At 40.8% G+C, this 7,080-nt stretch overlaps 1 pseudogene; it reads left to right on the top strand.

Moving 5' to 3' along the window:
• Positions 1-2,728: 2,728 nt before the first annotated feature.
• LOC101595561 lies at positions 2,729-3,415 on the top strand (annotated as a pseudogene).
• Positions 3,416-7,080: the final 3,665 nt, after the last annotated feature.

The following is a 7,080-nucleotide window of genomic DNA, read 5'->3' on the forward strand; positions in this document are numbered from 1 at the left end:
GTTCAATACTGTCTGCACTTAGCATTCTCAAACTCTCATCAGAATATTCCATAATACTTGGCTTACCATTCCAGAAGGAATCTTCAGTTGCAAGCACCAAGTCTATGCCCATTCCTCCAAAACAAAAACTCCAAAAGACCAATACCCACATGGTCAAGATCAATTTACCCCACTCCTGGTACCAACTTCTATAGCACACAGTTTCAGATTCACTGAGATGAACTTCCAGACCAGGCACAGTTATTGAGGAAGGGACATTTATTGAAGCTTACAGATCCAGGGGGAGTTCCATAATGGCACAATAAGTTGACCTGCTTTCACAGGTCCAAGCAGAGAGAGAAGCAGAAGGCAAACACCACACAGCACAGCACACTTCAGGAACTCCAGCTAGGCACACTTTGCATCTGTTTAGATTGAAATCTCAAACCCACCACCAAACCTTAATATCCACCCAGTGACACTGTCTCCATCCAGGTGGCTGCAGATGTAAACTACAAACTAATAAAACTCTGAATATAATGGGGGCCATTTATTCAAACTACCACAGCCCTATTTGCAGATATCATGATCCTACACATAAGTGACCAATAATTTTCCATCTCAAAATTTCTAAAGGTGAGTAATTTTTTCAGTAAACTAGCAGGATATAAAAATCATCACACAAAATCAGAAGCCTTTCAATATGCAAAGGACAAATATACATAGAAAGAAATCAGTGAGGCTGTCCCATTTTCAATAGCAACAAAAAATACAGATATTATTAACCAATAATGTGGAAGACCTATATAAGGAATATGTTTAAAAAATCAAGAATTTAATTGATGAAGAGTTGAGAAAATGGAAAGACCTCCCATGCTCCTGGATAAGTAGAATTAATATTGTAAAAATGACAATTCTGCTCAAAGCAATACACATATTAAAGTCTATCCCAATAAAATTTCCAGCATCATTCTTCTCAGAGATAGAAAAAATTCAACATTCATAAGGAATGGCAGCAGACTTCCAACATCAAAGCATCCTAAGCAAAAGAAACCTCTCTGGAGGTATCATCATACCTGATCTAAAGCTATAGTACAAAGCCACAGTAATAAAAGTAGCATGGCACTGGTATAAAAACAGAAATATAGACCAATATTTTGGGGACATCAGGGACCTCCTTGACCAACAAACTCACTGGAAGGTATTCCATCCCCAGCACTTAAAAGTTTCTAGTGACAATCTATGGCTCCTGAGTGTCCCATTGTTCAAAAAAGTAGGTTTCCATATGACTTATCTATATCCTCTTGGATTTCAATTGGCCCTCCCACCACTTTTCCTTTATTCAACCTTTACTCAATCTATTCCCCTGACCTCACTTAGGCCTTTTCACCCAAATTAACCTATTCTTCTACTTACATATATACAATACCATCCTATTAAGTTCCTCCTTCCCCCTTTTCTATTCCCTTTTTATCTTCTTTATAGCTTACTGGACTCTGCTATGGAGTTTTCTTCCTACTCACTGGTTTCCCACCAGGAATAGATGGCAAGACCTTATTGTTAAAAATTCCACATACTTGGGCTGCAAGGCCACTGAGAAATACAGCTGGAACTGAGCTGAAAACCACCTCCATGTAGACCAGCTTACAGTAAGCTAGAAAAAGCCATGCTGCATGCCGTTCAATGGGAGAGAGAGAAATTACCAGTGAAGATATTCAACAGTGGAAACATCAAGCCTTAAAGTTGGACAGCCAAGCCAAATAAGCCAAATGGATGCAATAGTGTCACATCTGTTATGGGAGAAATGAACTGCCCTCTAATTGGACTGGAGGCCTGCTCCATGGGAGGGAATACATCCCTGATACTGAAAACCTACAACACGGGTAGTCATGAGCCCTAGGGGTATAACGTCTACTGCTGTCTGGCTAAATGTATATACTATGCTCACCAAACTGCCCAGATGGAAGTGACCTTTGGGATGACTCAGAAGACACCATGGTGCTGAGAAGAATTGACAGAGAAGTGTTTAGCACTTCAATATCTCTATCACACCCTCCAAGGATCAGGATCTATTATGGAAGAGGTGGCAGAAAGAATGTAAGAGCCAAATGAAGTATAGGACTTCTTACAATGTGCTCTGCCAGGCACAAAATGGCCTAGATATCCATGACCTCACAGTGCCTGACACTACCTACACAAGACCATCATAATATCAACATAAAAGAGACTGATTAAGAGGGGAGTGTAATAATGTAGTGTAGTGTTTCAGATAAGAAAGTGGGGGAGGGATGGAATTAGTATAGGATATTGGTTACAAGTATGGAAGTTGTCAATAAAAAAGTGAAAAAAAAACAAAAGAATAAAAAGGAAATATAGACCAGTGAAACAGAATCAAAGCTCCAGATCTCAGCTCAAGAAGCTAGAGCTATTTGATCTTTGACAAAGTTGTTAATAAACTAAACTTGAAAAAAGACAGCATCTCCAAGAAAAGGTGCTGTGGAAATTGAATAACCATGTGTAAAAAAACGAAACTAGACCCACGTGTCTCAGCATTCACAAAAATCAAGTCCAAAGCTTGGCAGGTCTCGGGGAGCGTCGTGAAGGTTCCAGAGGCATGGCAGGTGGAAGGCCGGCGGCAGAGTTGCGCACAGTCAGGAGCGCTCGGGCTTGAGAGCGCTGTGGGTAGAGCGGTAGGTGGGTTTCGGGCTCCTGGCTAGTGTGTTGGTGTGGCGTTTTCTGCGTGCTCCAGTGCTCGGCTGCAGCTCCAGCCTTAGGCCCAACCATGGCTTTGGTGTTGGAGGAGTTGCAGAAAGACCTAGAAGAGGTAAAGGTCTTGATGGAAAAGTCCACTAGGAAAAGAGTGTGTGAGGTCCTTACAGTTGAAAAAAACAAGATTGAGACAGAAATAAAGAACAAGATGCAGCAGAAATCACAAAAGAAACCAGAACTTGTTGACAGTGAAAAGCCAGCTGCTGTGATTGCTCCTCTTACAACAGGATATACAGTGAAGATCAGTAATTATGGATGGGATCAGTCAGCGAAGCTTGTGAAAATCTACATTACCATAACTGGAGTTCACCAGGTTCCCATTGAGAACGTGCAAGTGCCTTTCATCTTTTGGCAAAGAATCTAAATGGGAAGAATTACTCAATGATTGTGAACAATCTTTTGAAGCCCATCTCTGTGGAAGGCAGTTCAAAAAAGTCAAGACTGAGACAGTTATCATCTTATGTAGAAAGAAAGCAGAAAACACAGATGGAAGAAGTGCAAAGAGAAAGAAAAGCCCTCCTTTTTCAATGAACCATATCCCAGTGAGGGATTAATGAATGTCCAAAAGAAAATTTATGAAGATGGAGACAATGATATGAAGTGAACCATTAATAAAGCCTGGGTTGAATCAAGAGAGAAGCAAGCCAAAGGAGAGACAGAATTTTAAGACTTCAGTTTTGGGGAACTGTGCTGTAGAAATTTGTGTTTCCAGTAAGGAAATGTTGAACTGCACATAAATTTGAGAGACAAGAATTTACACAGCCACCTTCTAGGAGAAGGCAGTGATCTTGTCAATGGAGGATGTATTTTAAATATGATTATTAAGTTTCCTCCAAAGATAGTTTCATTAGTACCCTGGTAATTTTGTTCATAAAAGGGTTAAGGCATTCTTGTTGAGATGTAAAAACTGTGTCTAACCCAACGAAAATGATACATTGTGTATTTCTGTTCAGTTGGAAGGTAGGAAACAAAAGTATTTGACTGCCTGTAACTTACATCAGCTATGCTGATGTAAAAATAAGAGCAAAGCCAAAATATTCACTAAAATTCCAATTTGTATATGTATGTGAAAGTTACTGCAGAGCAGTTGATATTTTAACACCAGCTTGAGCAGTGTATATACCATGCATTACCATGCACTAGTCATCCAAGCACAAGTGTTCCTATCTAGAATTAAATGTTTGTGAATATAAAATTGAAACAAAATACAAACTTGACAAAAACGTATAAGCATCTTTATATAAGAGGAACTGCCATGGACCAGATGGTTTACAGAACAGCTATGAAGCAAAAATAATTTGAAAATCCATCTATGCCTATGTTCAATAAAGTTTGATTTTTATTTAACAAAAAAATCAAGTCCAAACGGATTAAAAAATTCAATATACACCCTGAAACTCTTGTCCTACTGGAGGAAATATTAGGAAGAACTTTCCATCATACAGGAATGGGGAAATACTTCCTAAACAAAACCCCAGTAGCCCAGGAAACAAAACAATCCCTCAATCAATGGGATCTCGTGAAACCAAAAAGCTTTTACACAGATAAATATACTATAAGCACACTATAGATTACCCACTAAATGGTAGAAATTTTTTGCCAGCCATGCCACTGACAGAAGCCTAATATCTAGAATCTACACAGAACTTAAAAAAAAAAAATAATAGTAGGGCTGGAGAGATGGCTTAGTGCTTAAGTGCTTGCCTGTGAAGCCTAAGGACCCCAGTTCGAGGCTCAGTTCCTCAGGTCCCACGTTAGCCAGATGAACAAGGGGGTGCACGCGTCTGGAATTCATTTGCAGAGGCTGGAAGCCCTGGTACGCCCATTCTCTCTCTCTACCTCTCTCTGTCTTTCTCTCTGTGTCTGTCACTCTCAAATAAATAAATAAAAATTAAAAAAAATTAACAAACACATCAAACAACCCATTCCAAAAATGGGACAGAAAACGGAATAAGGAGTTCTCAGAGGAAAAATACAAAATAAACACATAAGAAAATGCTCAAAAACCCTAACCATTAGGGAAATGCAAATTAAATCCACTATGAGATTCACCTTACTCCAGTAAGGATGGTATCCATTAAAAAAAAAAAAAATCAAATAACAACAAATGTTAGCAAGGGTGTGGGCACAGAGGAACCCTCATTCACTTTTGGTGGGAACATAAATTTTTGCAACCACTGTGGAAACCAGTTTGGACGTTGAGCACTGCCAGGCACAGAATGGAGCCTTCAGGAGAGAGGTCTAAGCTTCCAGGCACAGCTAAGGACCCCAAAGCTACAGGAGGCCACACCCTCTCCAAGCCCAGCACTCCTGAACTTAGTCTTTGCTCATAGCCCTGTGACCTATGGCCAGTTGCTTAGGAAATTCATTATCAGCCAGCAGCCTTCACACATTTCTTACACCCTCTGTAGTTCACCTGACTCTCTCCCTAAATGCTGCACCTGACTCCCTATGTGCTGGAAAGAACGTCCCTAGGCATAGGCTGACAGTATTTAAACCCACCAAATCCTGTAGGACCCTTCTCCCCACCCTCAGATTCTTATAAACCCATTTCCCTGATAATAGACAGAGTATTTCAACTAGCTCCCAGGAGTGGTACTTTCTCTCATCACACATTCACCCACCCGGGCTGTCTGGGCTCCATCAGGGAAACTACAGTCGGCCCCTAGAGCAGGAACCAAGGAACCCACATCTGGCACCTGAACAGGAACCCTATGAGATGGATAGAGTTGGTGAGTGCACTCCCAGAGGAACTGGGAGACATTGGCCCATGCAGCTTTGCCTCCATATTTTTGAAGGCTGGCAGGTTTCTCTTTTTCTTCCTTTATTTTAGGTTCACATCATCACGTGGGACCAAGCACAACAAACAGGCAACTGATGTCTCTTGGCTGAGGCAACTCTTCAGTATTGACAGAAAGGCCAGCCATCCTCTGCCTGGAACCTAACAGTCCATTGGGTGTTGGCAAAAACCCTCTATCTATTTTTCTGTCCTTCATCAGACAGAAGCTGGTGTTCTCTTTTTCCTCCTTTACTTTAATATTGTCTTCCAACAGATTCATAGATTATGGGCTCTTCTGAAAGTTACAGCAATTAAGCTCTCCCAGAGAGAGGCTAGCTCCTTTTGGGAAGTCCTCCAGGTTACCTCCTGGATGATTTCTGGGCACCCATGTGGCCCAGACACGTGGACTGCATAGCTTATCTAGCTAGGAAATGAAAAGTTCAGGAAGTAAATTTTGCCATCACTCCCTTTAAGTGACAAAACTGCAAGCTGCCTTTGCAAGTACTCCAAAGTGGCTCAAGTCAGAGTCAGGTGGTAGGTGCTCATGTGCCCAGACAATGGTGCCTAGGCCCCTACAGTTGCCATGTCTCAGCCTCCACTCCTGGCAGCCCTCCATGGACCCCATATTTTCCTAGTGGGCGCCCTCCATATTCAGTGGCTTCCTGATAGTCCTGGAGACCCCCTCTTTTCCCAGCAGTACCATATCCCCCCTTCTTTTCCCTTTGGGTAGCAAGACTTGAACCCTGGCAGTCATCTCGGCCAGTCTCAGCCATTACCTCAATGTCTAGTAGAGGAGACCCCAGGTGAGTGACTAGGAGCAGGGCCAGGCTGAAGCCTGGCAGGGCTGATCTAACATGTATGCAAGATCTGCCCAGATGCCACAGTGCCAACACCAAGAAGTTATAAAAAAGAAAACAAAGGGTCACATTTAACTAAAGCCTATAGTGAACTGAAGTTTTACATAAACTTTGTTACATGATGTCATAAATATAATTACTGAATTTATTGTCTAGGTCAACATCAATTTAAATAGAGGATTATTGAAAACAACAGAATTCCCTCTGAAGTGGTCAGGTACTTTAAATTAATTTAAAAAGAAAAGATTTTAATGCCATTTTGCTTAAAAGGAGGAGGCAACTGTCCTGACTTCTAGGCTAGCCTGGCTCATGATAATAACAAAATTGCCCTAGTTACTCCTAATAAAATCATTTCCAAGTGTGTTATTGGTATTAATGACATAAAATTGTCTTTCGACTACTTGCTTGTCAGTGAGTAATTGTATTATTCAATTTGGTATAGTTTGTCTTAATAGCCTTAAAAGAAATATGGTTAATAATGGGGTGAGATGAATTGACTGAAGGGACTGGGAAGGAATTTTTCAATGTTGGGACATAGAATGCCAGTTAAAAATGCTTTTTGAGTGGTACTTAGGTAAGAATGCTAAAATTTATGGATAAAGATGTGTGTGTGTGTGTGTGTAGGAAAGAATTTTCAGGCTAAACCTAAACACCATACCTAAAATTACAGATTTATCAACTGTTTACAAACAGTTA

This window comes from Jaculus jaculus, chromosome 9 (assembly GCF_020740685.1).
Source record: "Jaculus jaculus isolate mJacJac1 chromosome 9, mJacJac1.mat.Y.cur, whole genome shotgun sequence".
NCBI classification, from domain to species: Eukaryota; Metazoa; Chordata; class Mammalia; order Rodentia; family Dipodidae; genus Jaculus; species Jaculus jaculus.